The 21,517-nt window shown below is 46.8% G+C and overlaps 1 pseudogene across 1 annotated transcript in view; it reads left to right on the top strand.

Moving 5' to 3' along the window:
* Window positions 1-717: 717 nt before the first annotated feature.
* Window positions 718-21,517, top strand: part of LOC310865886 (echinoderm microtubule-associated protein-like 6) — a 41,667-nt pseudogene continuing 20,867 nt past the window's right edge. The window contains exons 1-7 of the transcript in view: window positions 718-914; window positions 4,125-4,284; window positions 5,961-6,059; window positions 6,733-6,801; window positions 11,643-11,834; window positions 13,607-13,742; window positions 15,718-15,791. The product of the transcript in view is annotated as an echinoderm microtubule-associated protein-like 6 (transcript). The remainder of the gene's footprint in view (window positions 915-4,124; window positions 4,285-5,960; window positions 6,060-6,732; window positions 6,802-11,642; window positions 11,835-13,606; window positions 13,743-15,717; window positions 15,792-21,517) is intronic.

The following is a 21,517-nucleotide window of genomic DNA, read 5'->3' as shown; positions in this document are numbered from 1 at the left end:
AGCATTCTAGCATGGAATTCTCCTTTAAGCTATTTAGGCCTGACGTCGACATTTAAAAAATGTCTTCTTTACTTACTTTGTAAGTAAATGTTTTTCAGTTTTCATGTTTCCGTATCAGTGGTGCTCAATTCTGCTGTTTTTTCAATATCTAAAAGTTTAACATAATGCTTAAAACACCAAAAGGGGTTCCCGCCCCAAAATGGGTTAAACAGCAACCACACTCACAATTCCCAAGGTTTGCATCTTTGAATCTTTGCATCTTTCTTTTTTTTTTTTTTTATCCCACGATTTTGTAACCCATTTTTCACCCCTGTGTCAAATATCTAATGTGATCCTGGGCTCTACACACCCTCCGCCAACCTGGGGAGAGCAACGGACTTAACTCATGCTTCCTTCATGCTTGAGTGTCCAAGTTGCTCCTTTTACACCTGACAGGGGGGAGTTTCCCTGGTTGGACGTAGCGCGTGGAAGGAACACGTTAATCCAACCAGTTCCTTTCCCCTCCATCAGGCGCTCCGGCTGGGGCATCTTTCGAGTTTGAATCTTTGCATCTTGCATCTTTCAAGTTTGAATCTTTGCATCTTTGCCTCTTTGCATCTGGCATCTTTCGAGTTTGAATCTTTGCATCTTTCAAGTTTGAATCTTTGCATCTTGCATCTTTCAAGTTGGAATCTTTGCATCTTTGCATCTTTGTGCAGCGGGTGTGGCGAGGGAGCGATGTCGGAGCGCAGCGCTCCGCGCGGCGCGCTGCGTCTGGACTGGGCGTACGGCTACCGCGGACGCCAGTGTCGCAACAACCTGTTCTACAGCGCCGCCAAGGAGGTGGTGTACTTCGTAGCGGCTGTGGGCGTGGTCTACAACACCCGCGATCACACGCAGAGGTTCTACCTGGCGCACACCGATGACATCATCAGGTAGGTTGTTAGCCTTCTGCTGATCCCGTATTCTCTGAGACGCGCACACGCACGCACGCACGCACGCCACGTCACGTCACGTCACTTGTAAAATGCTTGGCTTCCTTTGAGGACATTTTAACTCAATGTCACAATGACCAGAGTTTCTCTCTCTCTCTCTCTCTCTCTCTCTCTCTGTCTGTCTGTCTCTCTCTCTCTGTCTCTGTCTCTGTCTCTGTCTCTGTCTCTGTCTCTGTCTCTGTCTCCATCTCTCTGTCTGTCTGTCTGTCTGTCTGTCTGTCTGTCTGTCTGTCTCTGTCTCTGTCTCTGTCTCTGTCTCTGTCTCTCTGTCTGTCTGTCTGTCTGTCTGTCTGTCTGTCTGTCTGTCTGTCTGTCTGTCTGTCTGTCTGTCTGTCTGTCTGTCTGTCTGTCTGTCTGTCTCTCTGTCTGTCTCTCTGTCTGTCTGTCTCTCTCTCTTCTTTCTACAACTGACACCATCAAGTTTATGAATTTGTCTTTGTCTCTCTGCGTACGTGTGTGTACGTGTTTGTGTGCGGGTTAGTGAGTTCGTCCTGGCAAGAAGATGCCTCTCTGGAGTCCTCAGACAACCCTCTGGCAAGAGGTTCTGGCTACTGTGTGTGTGTGTGTGTGTGTGTGTGTGTGTGTGTGTGTGTGTGTGTGTGTGTGTGTGTGTGTGTGTGTGTGTGTGTGTGTGTGTGTGTGTGTGTGTGTGTGTGTGTGTGTGTCCAAATATGCCATATTAATAATAATACAATATACACTTAGTGCACTAACTAATCAAACAGCGAATATTACGTCTTATATTAGCTCAAATGCCGAAGTGCAACCGAGCGCTAAAGCTCAGCTCGTCACGAATCCACGGGTCCGCCTGCAGTCCTTCCTCTTACCACTAGGGCCCAGCGCTTCGACATTGGAGTGCCTATAGCTGTCCCCTTGCTCACACCCCACTTTAACCCATTCTGACCTGAGATCAGATTCATACGAGGTTTCCACTGGACACACACTGGTCTGATGAACCCATTCTGACCTGAGATCAGATTCTAAAAATGTCAGTCGTTCTTTGATTTTTCAAAAATAGCAGACCTACAAGCTCGTAGCGCGCCACTCGGTGGCGCGCTATGAGCTTGTAGATCTGCTATTTTTCAATAGCTAAAGCATAACATGATGCCGACACCAAAATGGGTTCCCGTTCAGAATGGGTTAACAGTAAAGTATACTTTGTTTGATTAGTTTTCAATTGAATACATGTTTTTCGGCATTTACTCCTGTGTGTCGTCTGTCTCCCATATTTGTCATGATTGAGTCCGTTCATGACAACAGCTAAAGCATAACATAATGCTTGAAACGCCAAAAGGGTGTTCCCATCCTGCATGAGTTAATCACAGGTATAGTTTGTCCATCAGGTTTCATAATAAGGCTACAGCTCTGTCGTTGTCATTTTAAAGCAGTGGTTCCCAAACTTTTTCACGTCAAATGACCCCCATATTGACACTGATTAGCCCCACGGACCTAACCTGACGCTGCCAGATCCAAGAAGCTTGCTACACACATTTGTTTCACAGCTTATTGGGATCTGGGATCGCGGAAGCAAATTCGATGACGGGGCTGTTCCTTTTTTTCAAGATACTTGGTAGATGATTGGATGGGACCGTCTGTCTATCACCGTGTGGGCGTGCAAACGCAACCAATCATATTGACGTGTCTATATAGCTTCACATCCGGTTTCACACATATCCCGCCCTTATAGCTCACGCTGATTGGCTCGAACCGGGAGCGGTTCGGTTTTAGCTGAACTCCCTGAGAGGTCCCAGATGGTTGTGGTGTTGGGGAACATGGTTACCCAAGGCAATACCGCCCCCATCTGGCAAAGTCAGGTTACCACGGACCCCCATTTGAAAAGATGTTCCCCCGTATGAGAGAAGATTTTGACGGCTCTAGCAGTGGTTTTAATTTCAAGGACAATTTACAATTTACAATTTAGGCATTTAGCAGACGCTCTTAATCCAGAGCGACTTACATTAAGCAAGAACAAAAAAGCATGGGAATACATCACATAAAAAAGCATTTATCATGAAACATGCGTAAGCTAAGAAAGTAACAGTGGAATATCTATATAATGAGACTATACATATAAACTATACATATATACTACTATATTATACATGTATAGTTTATGTGTATAGTTTCATTATATAGATATTGAAATATATATAATGGACCCGGGCCCCCCTCCCCAGTTTGACATGCATTAGACTATACGGACCTCCCATTAAATGGCATTTCCATCTCCGGGACCCCCCCATGTCACGTCCTGTCCTAGGACGTACCACGCCTGGACCGCCGTCCTTATGTTTGCCCTTCCACCCCTGTGTGTCCCCCCCCCCCCCCCCGCCTGTTAGACTGACACCTGTGAACTCGGCTGCGGACAATATTGCCATCACGGCTTGTTGGTATTTATATGTTGCTCCTGTGCTATTCTGTGTTGAGTCTTAATTGTTTCCTTGACACGTTGCGTGTGTTTTTGTACCTGTGTTTGCTGGCCCTGTGAGGCACTCCTATCGAATCCTGTGATTCAGTTTTCTGTTAAATAAAGCCCAGTTTCCAGTACTCCTGTGTGACCGTCCTGCTTCCTTCCAACACTGTGATACCCCATTTATATTGTAAATTCAATGTTAATTTAAACTCAGAGACCCGGACCCCACTTTTGGAACCAGTGTTTTAACTCATTCTGGACGGGAACCGCTTTTGGTGTTTTAACTAAATTAATTATGTTATACTTTGAAAAATAGCAGATCTACAAGCCACCGAGTGGCGCGCTATACGGAGCCGTATATATGGCCGGAGGGTCCATTTGGTTCCATTAGTCGTTGGACATTCTCTTGATCTTGAAGCTGCATCGACATTTTTAACTATTATTAACTATTTATTTAACTGTCTGTCTGTCTGTCTGTCTGTCTGTCTGTCTGTCTGTCTGTCTGTCTGTCTGTCTGTCTGTCTGTCTGTCTGTCTGTCTGTCTGTCTGTCTGTCTGTCTGTCTGTCTGTCTGTCTGTCTGTCTGTCTGTCTGTCTGTCTGCCTGCCTGCCTGCCTGCCTGCCTGCCTGCCTGCCTGCCTGCCTGCCTGCCTGCCTGCCTGCCTGCCTGCCTGCCTGCCTGCCTGCCTGCCTGTCTGTCTGCCTGCCTGCCTGCCTGCCTGCCTGTCCGTCTGCCAGTCTAGCGCTGCATCCAGAAGGCTCATTGGTGGCGACGGGTCAGGTGGGTAAGGAAGCGTATGTGTGTGTGTGGGACGCGCTCACCGTGCACACCGTCTCCCTGCTGCGTGACGGACACACACACGGGGTGGCCTGTCTCACCTTCAGCGCAGACGGACAGGTAGGACGCACGCACACACACACACACACACACACACACACAGACACACACACACCAGAATGGAACAGAGCCTTCATTAATGTCTCACTTTCCGATTTCTCACTTTCCGATATCTCGGTTTCCGATTTCTCACTTTCCGATTTCTCACTTTCTCACTTTCCGATTTCTCGCTTTCCGATTTCTCGCTTTCCGATTTCTCACTTTCCGATTTCTCACTTTATCACTCCGATTTCTCGCTTTCCGATTTCTCACTTTCCGATTTCTCACTTTCTCACTCCGATTTCTCGCTTTCCGATTTCTCACTTTCTCACTCCGATTTCTCGCTTTCCGATTTCTCGCTCTCCGATTTCTCGCTCTCCGATTTCTCACTTTCCGATTTCTCACTTTCCGATTTCTCACTTTCTCACTTTCCGATTTCTTGCTTTCCGATTTCTCGCTTTCCGATTTCTCGCTTTCCAATTTCTCACTTTCCGATTTCTTGCTTCTCGCTTTCCGATTTCTCGGTTTCCGATTTCTCGGTTTCCGATTTCTCACTTTCCGATTTCTCGCTTTCCGATTTCTCACTTTCCGATTTCTCGCTTTCTGATTTCTCGCTTTCCGATTTCTCGCTTCTCGGTTTCCGATTTCTCTCTTTCCGATTTCTCACTTTCCGATTTCTCGCACAATTTCTCATTTCTCATTTCTTGCACAATTTCTCATTTCTCATTTCTCGCACAATTTCTCATTTCTCGCAAAATTTCTCATTTCTCATTTATTTTCTCATTTCTCGCACAATTTCTCATTTCTCGCACAATTTCTAATTTCTCGCACAATTTCTTATTTCTCGCACAATTTCTCATTTCTCATTTATTTTCTCATTTCTCGCACAATTTCTCATTTCTCGCACAATTTCTCATTTCTCGCACAATTTCTTATTTCTCGCACAATTTCTCATTTCTCATTTATTTTCTCATTTCTCGCACAATTTCTCATTTCTCGCACAATTTCTCATTTCTCATTTCTCTCACAATTTCTCATTTCTCGCACAATTTCTCATTTCTCATTTCTCGCACAATTTCTTATTTCTCGCACAATTTCTCATTTCTCATTTATTTTCTCATTTCTCGCACAATTTCTCATTTCTCGCACAATTTCTCATTTCTCATTTCTCGCACAATTTCTCATTTCTCGCACAATTTCTCATTTCTCATTTCTGCCCCCATCGTCAGTAACACCTGATGACACACCTGATTGCAGACAGCTGAGTGCATGCAGTGGAGTCCACCATGACCCATAGCACTTACCCTAACCCCTTAGATAGCATTTCCGTAGACTTAGATAGCATTTGATACAGACTTATAGCATGTAATGTAGACAGCACTATAATTGCATTGTGTATAGTCATAGCACGCCATAGTACATATGCATAGCATAGTATAGTATATATGTATAGTTTATATGTATAGTTTCATTATATAGATATTCCACTGTTACGTTCTTAGCTTACGCATGTTTCATGATAAATGTTTTTATGTGATGTATTCCCATGCTTTTTTGTTCTTGCTTAATGTAAGTCGCTCTGGATTAAGAGCGTCTGCTAAATGCCTAAATTGTAAATTGTAAACGTTTACACGTCCGTTTCTCTGTCTGCGTGCGTGCGTGCGTGCGTGCGTGCGTGCGTGCGTGCGTGCGTGTAGCGGTTAGCCTCCGTGGGCCTGGATGCTAACAACACCCTGTGTATTTGGGACTGGAGGAAAGGGAAGCTGCTGGCTACCACTTCTGGACACTCAGAGAGAGTACGTACTGTGTGTGTGTGTGTGTGTGTGTGTGTGTGTGTGTGTGTGTGTGTGTGTGTGTGTGTGTGTGTGTGTGTGTGTGTGTGCGTGCGTGCGTGCGTGCGTGCGCGCGCATCAGTGTTGTTTTTGGCAGCACATTTCTATTTTAGTTTTAGTCATTAGTCTCCTGAATAGTTTTCGCTTAGTCTTAGTCACATTTTAGTCACCTGGAATGTTCTAGTGTTTAGTCTAGTTTTAGTCGACTAAATGTCATAAGATTTTAGTCGACTAAATCTACAGGCGATTTAGTCGACTAAAATGTATTTTTGCGGGCCTTGTTGCCGTCATAATGACTTATGTTACACTTGCTGAAAATAGCCGATCTACAAGCTCACAACGCGTCGCGCTGCGACGCGTTGTGAGCTTGTAGATCGGCTATTTTCAGCATGCAACAAAGTGTAAAATGACTTATACTAGATCTGTTGTCCACTAGTCCCTTCCTAACATTTTAGTCTAGTTTTTATTTGACAAAATTGTCAGTATATTTAGTCACCGTAGCATAGTTTTAATTTAGTTTCCATTTAGTTTTCTTCAGTGAAAAAGGTAGTCGACGAACATTTTTCGTCTTAGTTTTAGTCGACGAAAACAACACTGGCGTGCATGTTTTTCACACACATTATGATGTCTCCTCCAGGTCTTCGACGTGTGTTGGAACCCAAGTCAGCACAACAGACTGGTGAGCTGTGGAGTGAAGCATGTCAAGGTACGCACACACACACACACACACACACACACAACACAAGAAGAGTTTGAGCGCTTTTAACCAATTCTGACCTGAGATCAGATTCATACGAGGTTTCCACTGGACACACATTGGTCTGATTAACCCATTCTGACCTGAGATCAGATTCTAAAAAATGTCAGTCGTTCTTCGATTTTTCAAAAATAGCAGACCTACAAGCTCGTAGCGCGCCACTCGGTGGCGCGCTACGAGCTTGTAGATCTGCTATTTTTCAATAGCTAAAGCATAACATGACGCTAACACCAAAATGGGTTCCCGTTCAGAATGGGTTAAAGGGTTTCAGATTATTTGGATGCTTGTGTCACAAACAGCACACTCGTATGGTCTCTCTTATCATAGATTTACAATAGAAGTAAAGGGTTTTCAGATATTTACAGGCCTAATTGTTTCACAGACGGAACAACCGTAAGGTTTCTCTTAGCTCATTTAGTTATTCAAGGTGCAACATTGTTCATTGTAGCGTAGCTAAATTGATGTTCTCCCCGTGTCCCCTAGGGTAAAAATCTAGTAATCTTAGTCTCTAAACTGCCTCCCCCTGGCCAGCCTGGGCGCCTAATGGAGAAAGGAACTGGTCGGAATAACGTGTTCCTTCCATGGGCTATACGTCAGGCCGGGGGAAACTCTGCCCTGTCTGGTGAAAAGAAGCAGCTTGGACACTTCATGCATAGAAGGAAGCATGGGGCCAGTCTGCTGCGTCCCCCCGTCTCCCCCCCCCCCCCCCCCCCCCTTCCCGGTTGGCAGAGGAAGTGTAGCGCCCAGGATTACATTAGATCATTGACACTGCAAAACCGTGGGATGAAAACTATAAAGGAAAAGAAATTAACATTTCGAGTCAACTATAGTAGGTTCAGGAAAAGAAAAAGAAAGTCTAAGGTCAAAGGTCAGCCTGACGACATTGCCTGTCCTTATTTGGACGTAATAATTATTAACCCTTGGCCTACAATTCACGGAAAAAACGGAATTAATCGAAAAATCTAAACCTCCCGTTAACGGAAAAAACGGAATGACAATCAATATCAGTTATCGCGGGGTCAAAAGAGCAAAAATTAATATTTTTTCGCTAATATCACTAATGTTGGATGTAATTTACCAAAAAACGGCCGAAATCCGCGTGATCGTGCGCTATCGTGCACGCGCGCCGTCTCTATGTGCGTCGCTGTAAAAAATGTGATATTTTGCGATCTTTTGGGGTTGATTTGAGGTAAATTTGACTTAGTTATGAAAAATATAGCATTAGCTTAGCAATCCGGACCAGCCAAGCTATTGACTAGGGTCAAAATACTACAGGTTGTTGTTGATCGTTGAACCGGAAGTGACTTAGGAAGATCTGTCTATTTTAGCCAAAATCAGCATAATGATGCTTTCCCGCCATCTGGTGGCGAATCGAGAGAATACATTTGCAATGAATGAAAAAAGAAAAACATCTCTTCAATCCACCAGATCTTTCTTGTATGTTAAAACGATGAATTAAAAATATGCCAATTTGTTACCCAAACCAAAAAATTGGGACTGGTAGTCTAAGGGTTAATTAAGGCGTGTAATACGCAAAATGGTGTCAGACTCCCGGCCGTTTTAAAAGGAATCGTGCGGCTCTTGAGGCAGGGCTACTATTTGTAAATATATAGTTAACTTGCAATGGGAAACAATTTACCATATTTAGTGGAATCAACAAACAGGCTGCGACCAATCCTTGATTGGCCACCAGACCAGCCCATCAGCTTTGTGGACTGGCCAAACTTTGCGTGGTGTCTGTGCCACTGAGCCCGATATAAGTGGTAGAAGCACCCAACAGCACTCCATTCTGTAACACGACGTTCACTGGGAGCTTATCCGGGTTTAAAGCCCTATGATGATCTGTTGTGAGAAATGTTGCGCTGGACGCTGCATCTGAACAGAGGACCGCCTAAAGGAGCTAAAGCTGCTGTTGCCGTGGGAGACGACGTCTACTCCTTCGGAGGGTGCAGGGAAAAGGACAGGAATGACCGGATCGGTGTTCACGTCTTCAACACAGTGGCTTTGCGCTGGAGGAAGTTGACCCCAGTGACTACTGGAGGAGAATGTCACCTCGACGTTCCAGCCTATCGCCGCTACCACACAGCTGTGATGATAGATTATGTCGTCTACATCTGGGGGGACACGAAAGGGCACTGTAATGTCCTTTATGCATTCGATGAGGACACCCACAGGTGGGTCAAGCCCGCGGTTTCTGGAACCGTTCCGGAGGGGAGGAGGAACCACTCGGCCTGTGCCTTGGGGAAGGTCATGTTTGTCCACGGAGGATGGAGATATGTTTACTATAATGACACGTACAAGATGGACACCACCACGATGGCGTGGTCTTTGATCGACACCAGAGGCACTCCGCCTCCTGCTTCATACCGTCACTCTGCCACCGTCATCGGGACCAAGATGTTTGTGTTTGGAGGCTGGGGGGGTCGGACGGTCTGCAACACCATCAGAGTGTTTGACACAGAGACCGACGTCTGGCTCAACACGTCTTCAGCGCGGCTCGTACCGGTAGGACTCTTTGGTCATTCGGCCTTGGCCTACAACGGAGAGCTGTACATATTTGACTACAAATGGGGCGGGAGCTTTGACCTGTGGAAGTTCAACCCCGAGACCTTCTCCTGGAGGAAGGTCGAGCCCCAGGGGGCGGGCCCCCGCGGGATGAACAACATGTGCTGCTGCATGGTGGGAGATCGTGTCGTTCTCTTTGGAGCACAGAACAAACCCGATGACCTGTACGTCTTAGATATGAGTCCTAGCCTGAAGACGTTGTGCAAGCTAGCGGTTATCCAGTACGGTCTGGAGCAGTATGGACACAACATCAGGTGGGAACTGGCGGCCGTGACTGACAGCAGCAGCAGCAGCAACGACAAACAAATAAGACGTGTCTGATGGACGCGTTGCCTCACGCGGGATCTCAAACTTCATACATGTGACCAATCTGTGACGTCGGTCACCTACGATGAATGTATGACATGATGAGTCCATATTTGGCCTTCGTTTCAGCCCTATCCTTCTGCCATAGACACACACAGCGATGTCTCCATCATTATCGTGTATTGATCGTCTATTTTCAGCATGCAACCAAGCATACAATGACTTGTCCTTTAGTTCTACTTGATCTCTTGTCCACTAGTCTCTGTCAGACCTTTTAGTCTAGTTTTTTATTTGTTGACGAAAGTGTCTACATGTATGTGCAGTTTTAGTCATCGTAGCTTAGTTTTTATTTAGTTTTTGTCAGGGGAAAAAAGGAAATAGTCGACGAACATTTTTCGTCATAGTATTAGCCCATTCTGAACGGGAACCCATTTTGGTGTTAGCATCATGTTATGCTTTAGCTATTGAAAAATAGCAGACCTACAAGCTCGACTGACATTTTTTAGAATCTGATCTCAGGTCAGAATGGGTTAATCAGGCCAGTGTGTTGTCCAGTGGAAACCTTGTATGAATCTGATCTCAGGTCAGAATGGGTTAGTCGACAAAATCAACACTGAGGCTAACATCATCATCCATGATCTGCATGAAGTGTGACCACCCTAACAGTGTAATGATACCTGCCAACCAGCGCTGCCCGGGTAAACACAGTCACGCTTTTAAAGTGACTACACATATTAACCACTTAAAGGGTAAGACCACTTTTTTGAGGTTTGGGTTGTGTAGTTACTTTGCCATGATGCAACTCCAAATGTGGACAAGAAATAAAAAAATAACTGCTCCAGTGATTAGAAATTGATAATTCAAAATATGCTCCTCATTGATTTACATTGTAGCTAAAACAGCTCTCAAAGTCACTCTTTTAGTACGTAAACAAACACAAACAATGTTGATTCAGACAATATAGAGCATCACCAAAACTCATGTGGTTTTATTTTTCATAAAAATGTTAGATTCCTGTAGATTTTACTATTTGAAGATCTGGATCCGGATCCACGGATCCAGTCCGGGTTCTTCCCAATAAAATGGACAAATCAACAGGAAGATAACATTTTTATGAAAAAATAAAACCACATGAGTTTTGGTGATGCTCTATATTGTCTGAATCAACTTTTTTGTGTTTGTTTACATACTAAAAGAGTGACTTTGAGAGCTGTTTTAGCTACAATGTAAGTCAATGAGGAGCATATTTTGAATTATCAATTTCTAATCACTGGAGCAGTATATATTTTTTCTTGTCCACATTTGGAGTTGCATCATGGCAAAGTAACTACACAACCCAAACCTCAAAAAAAGTGGTCTTACCCTTTAACAGTTTCTTTAATAGTATTTTCAAAAAGGTCAATTTCCTTCCACCTGTTAGTAAAGTAATGTATCTGAAGGCCGATAGTAAAAGATACTGGTTCTGTTCAGAATGTATCGTCTCCCGTCTTGTCTTTCCACAAAATAATATAAAATGCTCGATAGCGGGCTCGATAAGAACCCGGCTCGATAAGCCTGATCGATACGGTGCTCGTTATCAATAAAAATCACACCCGTGTGAACTGAGTGGTGCAACTCCCGTCTATTGGTTCTCTGTATCGTTCCAATTTGTATCGTTCCAGTTTCTTCTCTGTATCGTTCCAGTTTCTTCTCTGTACCGTTCCAGTTTCTTCTCTGTATCGTTCCAATTCCACGCATGCGCACACCACTCGTGCTCATGACTACAGGTACACACACAGGTACACGGACATTGCTGGTTGTAGGAGTGGTTGCACCACTCAAAAAACGAACAAGCTTCCTCTCTCTCTCTCTCGCTCTGTGTGTGTGTGTGTGTGTGTGTGTGCGTGTGCGTGTGCGTGTGTGCGTGTGCGTGTCTGTAGTTCTGGTCCCTCTACGGCAACGCGTTGACGGCGAAGCGAGGCGTGTTCGGGAGGACGGGCGACCTGCAGACCATCCTCTGCGTGCAGGCTTCCCTCAAAGATGACATCATCACGTACTCCGGGGCGCTCAACGGAGACGTGTGCGTGTGGCGAGGACTCAGGCTGACGCGCACCGTGCAGGCTGCGCACCACGTGAGGCCCAGGGGGGGAGGGGGGGGGGGACCGACGTGAGTCCCAGGGGGGGAGGGGGGGGGGGGGACCGACGTGAGTCCCGGGGGGCGGGGGGGAGGGGGGGCACGACGTGAGTCCCGGGGGGCGGGGGGGAGGGGGGGCACGACGTGAGTCCCAGGGAGGGGGGGGGGGGGGGGGGGGGGGGCGACGTGAGTCCCGGGGGGGGGGGGCACGACGTGAGTCCCGGGGGGCGGGGGGGAGGGGGGGCACGACGTGAGTCCCGGGGGGCGGGGGGGAGGGGGGGCACGACGTGAGTCCCAGGGAGGGGGGGGGGGGGGGGTCCGACGTGAGTCCCGGGGGGGGGGGCACGACGTGAGTCCCGGGGGGCGGGGGGGAGGGGGGGCACGACGTGAGTCCCGGGGGGCGGGGGGGAGGGGGGGCACGACGTGAGTCCCGGGGGGCGGGGGGGAGGGGGGGCACGACGTGAGTCCCAGGGAGGGGGGGGGGGGGGGGTCCGACGTGAGTCCCGGGGGGGGGGGGCACGACGTGAGTCCCGGGGGGCGGGGGGGAGGGGGGGCACGACGTGAGTCCCAGGGAGGGGGGGGGGGGGGGGTCCGACGTGAGTCCCGGGGGGCGGGGGGGAGGGGGGGCACGACGTGAGTCCCGGGGGGCGGGGAGGGGGGGGGGACCGACGTGAGTCCCAGGGCACAAACGGCACAATGATAGTCAACGACCAGCGCATTCATGTTATTGGGGCAATCCATCCCAGAATGCACTTGTTCCTAGGAGTGAAATCGCCTCATGCGCTTTCGAGCAACTTAATGCAAGTGGATGGGAGGAGGAATCCGGTGCCGTCTCTATTCATATATGTGACCAAATTTGACTGGGAGACTGCCATTGTATTTTTTTGAATTTTTGTTTTTTCATTTCATATCAAAGCAGGGAATCATAGCTTCATATTGACATATTGGTTTCAGTTGGTTTTCATTGGTTTTCAGTTTGACCCACCAGTTTTAGAGATATGGCTTATAGAGTAATGTCTTGCAGAGAAACAGCGAGTTGAGAAAACAGGCTTGAAAGGTTCACGTCTGTGGTCTCTAACATTACACCTATAGCTACATCTGTGTCTCTAACATTACACCTATAGCTACATGTTTAAGCATTTATTTCATATTTACATGTCTTCTGTGGACTCTAACATTACACCTAGCTACATGTTTAAGCATTATTTTCATATTTACATGTAAATTTCAGCTTTGACACTTATTTCAGACATGCTCTAGTATGTGAAGAGTCTCCCTGTGCTATTAACTCATTTTGAAAAAAGAAATGTCCTCTGGTGAAAAGCTGGAATGTGCGCGATGGCAGTCTCTCAGTCAAATCTGGTCACATATACTCTAAGGGCATTTACGTGAGTCCCAGGCTGAATGTTTAATACCTATAATATGTCCTGCTTTCTGTTCTGTGTATCGATGATGATTTGTGCAGCGCGCACAGACACGTTGTATTGACATGTTACTTTGCTGCCAAACACAGCTTCACAGCAGAGCGCAAGACAGCTCTCTCTGGCCCAGGCGGTGGCGTAACCGTCTGGGCACCCCGACCGGTAATCCAGTCGCAGTGTGCCGCGGGTTCGACTCCCGAGCCCGACACGGCCTTTACTGCATGTCTTCCCCCCCATCTCTCTCCCGTTTCCTGTCAGCCTACTGTCTGTCCCTTCAATAAAACCAATAAAAGGCGTAAGCCGCAAAAAATACAGCTCTCTCTCTCTCTCTCTCTCTCTCTCTCTCTAGGCAGGTATCTTCACCATGCACTCGTGTGAGGAGGGCTTCGCAACGGGAGGCCGAGACGGATGTGTCCGGCTGTGGGACCTGGACTTCAAACCCATCACCAAGATAGACCTGACGGAGAGCCAGCACGGCTACAAAGGTACCTATAGCGCCACGGTTACAAAGGTACCTCAACTAGAGCCAGCACAGTTACAAAGGTACCTCTAATAGAGCCATGGTTACAAAGGTACCTCTAATAGAGCCATGGTTACAAAGGTACCTCTAATAGAGCCACAGTTACAAAGGTACCTCTAATAGAGCCATGGTTACAAAGGTACCTCTAATAGAGCCATGGTTACAAAGGTACCTCTAATAGAGCCATGGTTACAAAGGTACCTCTAATAGAGCCACAGTTACAAAGGTACCTCTAATAGAGCCATGGTTACAAAGGTACCTCTAATAGAGCCATGGTTACAAAGGTACCTCTAATAGAGCCATGGTTACAAAGGTACCTCAACTAGAGCCAGCACAGTTACAAAGGTACCTCTAATAGAGCCATGGTTACAAAGGTACCTCTAATAGAGCCATGGTTACAAAGGTACCTCAAATAGAGCCACAGTTACAAATGTACCTCTAATAGAGCCATGGTTACAAAGGTACCTCTAATAGAGCCATGGTTACAAAGGTACCTCTAATAGAGCCATGGTTACAAAGGTACCTCTAATAGAGCCATGGTTACAAAGGTACCTCTAATAGAGCCATGGTTACAAAGGTACCTCTAATAGAGCCACGGTTACAAATGTACCTCTAATAGAGCCATGGTTACAAATGTACCTCTAATAGAGCCATGGTTACAAAGGTACCTCTAATAGAGCCACGGTTACAAATGTACCTCTAATAGAGCCATGGTTACAAATGTACCTCTAATAGAGCCATGGTTACAAAGGTACCTCTAATAGAGCCATGGTTACAAAGGCACCTCTAATAGAGCCATGGTTACAAAGGTACCTCTAATAGAGCCATGGTTACAAAGGTACCTCTAATAGAGTCATGGTTACAAAGGTACCTCTAATAGAGCCATGGTTACAAAGGTACCTCAACTAGAGCCACAGTTACAAAGGTACCTCTAATAGAGCCATGGTTACAAAGGTACCTCTAATAGAGCCATGGTTACAAAGGTACCTCTAATAGAGCCGTGGTTACAAAGGTACCTCTAATAGAGCCATGGTTACAATGTACCTCTAATAGAGCCATGGTTACAAAGGTACCTCTAATAGAGCCATGGTTACAAAGGTACCTCTAATAGAGCCATGGTTACAAAGGTACCTCTAATAGAGCCATGGTTACAAATGTACCTCTAATAGAGCCATGGTTACAAAGGTACCTCTAATAGAGCCATGGTTACAAAGGTACCTCTAATAGAGCATGGTTACAAAGGTACCTCTAATAGAGCCATGGTTACAAAGGTACCTCTAATAGAGCCATGGTTACAAAGGTACCTCTAATAGAGCCGTGGTTACAAAGGTACCTCTAATAGAGCCGTGGTTACAAAGGAACCTCTAATAGAGCCATGGTTACAAAGGTACCTCTAAGCCGACATGGTTATATTACAATTAAAATGTAATCATTTATCAGACTCTTAATCCCAGAGCGACTTAGAGAAAAACAAGAGCAACACATGGTAATGCATGCATAAAAAGTAGTCTTCAAGAATCATACATAAGATATGAGAACCTAACATCCGTCTAACAGTGGATTATCTATATAATAAAAATATGCGTATTCACTATAGCGTGATATGTCTACATAAAATGCAGGTCTAAGTTATATAAGTTCCTTTGCATACGCCTGTAAGGTCGTCGAGGCTAGGGCAAGTGCTACGGGCCATGATGGAGTCTGAAGAGGTGGGTTCATTCATAAATGAATGGCCTAGGCTATTTTATACTTTTTATACGCATTAAGAAAAGAAAATCTTTGGACATTTTCTCCTTCTCCTCCTCCTCTCCTCTCCTCTCCTCTCCTCTCCTCTCCTCTCCTCTCCTCTCCTCTCCTCTCCTCTCCTCTCCTCTCCTCTCCTCTCCTCTCCTCTCCTCTCCTCTCCTCTCCTCTCCTCTCCTCTCCTCTCCTCTCCTCAGGTCTCTCCATTCGCAGTGTGTGTTGGAACGCTGACAGGATTCTGGCAGGAACTCAAGACAGTGAGATCTTTGAGGTGAGATAAAGTTAATAGTAGGTAAAGACTATACTCGCTCTGCCAAACACTGTGTTCTCTCTCTATACTCGCTCTGCCAAACACTGTGTTCTCTCTCTCTACTCGCTCTGCCAAACACTGTGTTCTCTCTCTATACTCGCTCTGCCAAACACTGTGTTCTCTCTCTATACTCGCTCTGCCAAACACTGTGTTCTCTCTCTATACTCGCTCTGCCAAACACTGTGTTCTCTCTCTATACTCGCTCTGCCAAACACTGTGTTCTCTCTCTATACTCGCTCTGCCAAACACTGTGTTCTCTCTCTCTACTCGCTCTGCCAAACACTGTGTTCTCTCTCTCTACTCGCTCTGCCAAACACTGTGTTCTCTCTCTCTACTCGCTCTGCCAAACACTGTGTTCTCTCTCTATACTCGCTCTGCAAACACTGTGTTCTCTCTCTATACTCGCTCTGCCAAACACTGTGTTCTCTCTCTATACTCGCTCTGCCAAACACTGTGTTCTCTCTCTATACTCGCTCTGCCAAACACTGTGTTCTCTCTCTCTACTCGCTCTGCCAAACACTGTGTTCTCTCTCTCTCTACTCGCTCTGCCAAACACTGTGTTCTCTCTCTATACTCGCTCTGCCAAACACTGTGTTCTCTCTCTATACTCGCTCTGCCAAACACTGTGTTCTCTCTCTCTACTCGCTCTGCCAAACACTGTGTTCTCTCTCTATACTCGCTCTGCCAAACACTGTGTTCTCTCTCTCTACTCGCTCTGCCAAACACTGTGTTCTCTCTCTATACTCGCTCTGCCAAACACTGTGTTCTCTCTCTATACTCGCTCTGCCAAACACTGTGTTCTCTCTCTATACTCGCTCTGCCAAACACTGTGTTCTCTCTCTCTACTCGCTCTGCCAAACACTGTGTTCTCTCTCTATACTCGCTCTGCCAAACACTGTGTTCTCTCTCTATACTCGCTCTGCCAAACACTGTGTTCTCTCTCTCTACTCGCTCTGCCAAACACTGTGTTCTCTCTCTCTACTCGCTCTGCCAAACACTGTGTTCTCTCTCTACTCGCTCTGCCAAACACTGTGTTCTCTCTCTATACTCGCTCTGCCAAACACTGTGTTCTCTCTCTATACTCGCTCTGCCAAACACTGTGTTCTCTCTCTATACTCGCTCTGCCAAACACTGTGTTCTCTCTCTATACTCGCTCTGCCAAACACTGTGTTCTCTCTCTATACTCGCTCTGCCAAACACTGTGTTCTCTCTCTATACTCGCTCTGCCAAACACTGTGTTCTCTCTCTATACTCGCTCTGCCAAACACTGTGTTCTCTCTCTATACTCGCTCTGCCAAACACTGTGTTCTCTCTCTCTACTCGCTCTGCCAAACACTGTGTTCTCTCTCTATACTCGCTCTGCCAAACACTGTGTTCTCTCTCTATACTCGCTCTGCCAAACACTGTGTTCTCTCTCTATACTCGCTCTGCCAAACACTGTGTTCTCTCTCTCTACTCGCTCTGCCAAACACTGTGTTCTCTCTCTCTACTCGCTCTGCCAAACACTGTGTTCTCTCTCTCTACTCGCTCTGCCAAACACTGTGTTCTCTCTCTCTACTCGCTCTGCCAAACACTGTGTTCTCTCACTCGCTCTACTCGCTCTGCCAAACACTGTGTTCTCTCGCTCTACTCGCTCTGCCAAACACTGTGTTCTCTCTCTATACTCGCTCTGCCAAACACTGTGTTCTCTCTCTCTACTCGCTCTGCCAAACACTGTGTTCTCTCTCTCTACTCGCTCTGCCAAACACTGTGTTCTCTCTCTCTACTCGCTCTGCCAAACACTGTGTTCTCTCTCTCTACTCGCTCTGCCAAACACTGTGTTCTCTCTCTCTACTCGCTCTGCCAAACACTGTGTTCTCTCTCTATACTCGCTCTGCCAAACACTGTGTTCTCTCTCTCTATACTCGCTCTGCCAAACACTGTGTTCTCTCTCTATACTCGCTCTGCCAAACACTGTGTTCTCTCTCTCTCTACTCGCTCTGCCAAACACTGTGTTCTCTCTCTCTATACTCGCTCTGCCAAACACTGTGTTCTCTCTCTATACTCGCTCTGCCAAACACTGTGTTCTCTCTCTCTACTCGCTCTGCCAAACACTGTGTTCTCTCTCTATACTCGCTCAGCCAAACACTGTGTTCTCTCTCTATACTCGCTCTGCCAAACACTGTGTTCTCTCTCTCTACTCGCTCTGCCAAACACTGTGTTCTCTCTCTACTCGCTCTGCCAAACACTGTGTTCTCTCCACTCGCTCTGCCAAACACTGTGTTCTCTCTCTATACTCGCTCTGCCAAACACTGTGTTCTCTCTCTCTACTCGCTCTGCCAAACACTGTGTTCTCTCTCTCTGCTCGCTCTGCCAAACACTGTGTTCTCTCTCTCTACTCGCTCTGCCAAACACTGTGTTCTCTCTCTATACTCGCTCTGCCAAACACTGTGTTCTCTCTCTATACTCGCTCTGCCAAACACTGTGTTCTCTCTCTCTACTCGCTCTGCCAAACACTGTGTTCTCTCTCTCTACTCGCTCTGCCAAACACTGTGTTCTCTCTCTATACTCGCTCTGCCAAACACTGTGTTCTCTCTCTATACTCGCTCTGCCAAACACTGTGTTCTCTCTCTACTCGCTCTGCCAAACACTGTGTTCTCTCTCTCTACTCGCTCTGCCAAACACTGTGTTCTCTCTCTATACTCGCTCTGCCAAACACTGTGTTCTCTCTCTCTACTCGCTCTGCCAAACACTGTGTTCTCTATACTCGCTCTACTCGCTCTGCCAAACACTGTGTTCTCTCCACTCGCTCTACTCGCTCTGCCAAACACTGTGTTCTCTCCACTCGCTCTACTCGCTCTGCCAAACACTGTGTTCTCTCCACTCGCTCTACTCGCTCTGCCAAACACTGTGTTCTCTCTCTCTACTCGCTCTGCCAAACACTGTGTTCTCTCTATACTCGCTCTGCCAAACACTGTGTTCTCTCCACTCGCTCTGCCAAACACTGTGTTCTCTCTCTATACTCGCTCTGCCAAACACTGTGTTCTCTCTCTCTACTCGCTCTGCCAAACACTGTGTTCTCTCTCTCTGCTCGCTCTGCCAAACACTGTGTTCTCTCTCTCTACTCGCTCTGCCAAACACTGTGTTCTCTCTCTATACTCGCTCTGCCAAACACTGTGTTCTCTCTCTATACTCGCTCTGCCAAACACTGTGTTCTCTCTCTCTACTCGCTCTGCCAAACACTGTGTTCTCTCTCTCTACTCGCTCTGCCAAACACTGTGTTCTCTCTCTATACTCGCTCTGCCAAACACTGTGTTCTCTCTCTATACTCGCTCTGCCAAACACTGTGTTCTCTCTCTCTACTCGCTCTGCCAAACACTGTGTTCTCTCTCTATACTCGCTCTGCCAAACACTGTGTTCTCTCTCTATACTCGCTCTGCCAAAACACTGTGTTCTCTCTCTCTATACTCGCTCTGCCAAACACTGTGTTCTCTCTCTCTATACTCGCTCTGCCAAACACTGTGTTCTCTCTCTCTATACTCGCTCTGCCAAACACTGTGTTCTCTCTCTCTATACTCGCTCTGCCAAACACTGTGTTCTCTCCTCTATACTCGCTCTGCCAAACACTGTGTTCTCTCTCTATACTCGCTCTGCCAAACACTGTGTTCTCTCTCTATACTCGCTCTGCCAAACACTGTGTTCTCTCTCTCTACTCGCTCTGCCAAACACTGTGTTCTCTCTCTATACTCGCTCTGCCAAACACTGTGTTCTCTCTCTCTACTCGCTCTGCCAAACACTGTGTTCTCTCTCTCTACTCGCTCTGCCAAACACTGTGTTCTCTCTCTCTGCTCGCTCTGCCAAACACTGTGTTCTCTCTCTCTACTCGCTCTGCCAAACACTGTGTTCTCTCTCTATACTCGCTCTGCCAAACACTGTGTTCTCTCTCTATACTCGCTCTGCCAAACACTGTGTTCTCTCTCTCTACTCGCTCTGCCAAACACTGTGTTCTCTCTCTATACTCGCTCTGCCAAACACTGTGTTCTCTCTCTCTACTCGCTCTGCCAAACACTGTGTTCTCTCTCTCTACTCGCTCTGCCAAACACTGTGTTCTCTCTCTCTACTCGCTCTGCCAAACACTGTGTTCTCTCTCTATACTCGCTCTGCCAAACACTGTGTTCTCTCTCTATACTCGCTCTGCCAAACACTGTGTTCTCTCTCTCTACTCGCTCTGCCAAACACTGTGTTCTCTCTCTCTACTCGCTCTGCCAAACACTGTGTTCTCTCTCTATACTCGCTCTGCCAAACACTGTGTTCTCTCCACTCGCTCTACTCGCTCTGCCAAACACTGTGTTCTCTCCAAAGCATCCATAATTGAGGGGTATGCGCGTGACATCATCATCGTACCCGGACGTTATGCGGGAACACCTACTGACTGACCTACTGACCTATACTGACCTACTGACTGACCTACTGACTGACCTACTGACCTATACTGACCTACTGACTGACCTACTGACTGACCTACTGACCTATACTGACCTACTGACTGACCTACTGACCTATACTGACCTACTGACTGACCTACTGACTGACCTACTGACTGACCTACTGACCTATACTGACCTACTGACTGACCTACTGACTGACCTACTGACCTATACTGACCTACTGACTGACCTACTGACTGACCTACTGACCTATACTGACCTACTGACTGACCTACTGACCTATACTGACCTACTGACTGACCTACTGACTGACCTACTGACTGACCTACTGACTGACCTACTGACTGACCTACTGACCTATACTGACCTACTGACTGACCTACTGACTGACCTACTGACCTATACTGACCTACTGACTGACCTACTGACTGACCTACTGACTGACCTACTGACTGACCTACTGACTGACCTACTGACCTACACTGACCTACTGACCTATACTGACCTACTGACTGACCTATACTGACCTATACTGACCTACTGACTGACATACTGACTGTGGAACACCTACTGACTGACCTACTGACCTATACTGACCTACTGACTGACCTATACTGACCTATACTGACCTATACTGACCTACTGACTGACCTATACTGACCTATACTGACCTACTGACTGACCTACTGACTGACCTACTGACTGACCTACTGACCTATACTGACCTATACTGACCTACTGACCTATACTGACCTACTGACTGACCTATACTGACCTATACTGACCTACTGACTGACATACTGACTGTGGAACACCTACTGACTGACCTACTGACCTATACTGACCTATACTGACCTACTGACTGACCTACTGACCTATACTGACCTATACTGACCTACTGACCTATACTGACCTATACTGACCTACTGACTGACCTACTGACCTATACTAACCTACTGACTGACCTACTGACCTATACTGACCTATACTGACCTACTGACCTATACTGACCTATACTGATCTACTGACTGACCTACTGACCTATACTAACCTACTGACTGACCTACTGACCTATACTGACCTACTGACCTATACTGACCTACTGACTGACCTACTGACCTATACTGACCTACTGACCTATACTGACCTACTGACTGACCTACTGACCTATACTGACCTACTGACTGACATACTGACTGACCTACTGACCTATACTGACCTACTGACCTATACTGACCTACTGACTGACCTACTGACCTA

The sequence above is a fragment of the Protomyctophum parallelum genome (genome assembly GCF_964188405.1).
Source record: "Protomyctophum parallelum genome assembly, chromosome: 10".
NCBI lineage: Eukaryota > Metazoa > Chordata > Actinopteri > Myctophiformes > Myctophidae > Protomyctophum > Protomyctophum parallelum.
Note: the sequence above shows the minus strand (reverse complement) of the source record. Positions and strands in the feature narration are given on the sequence as shown.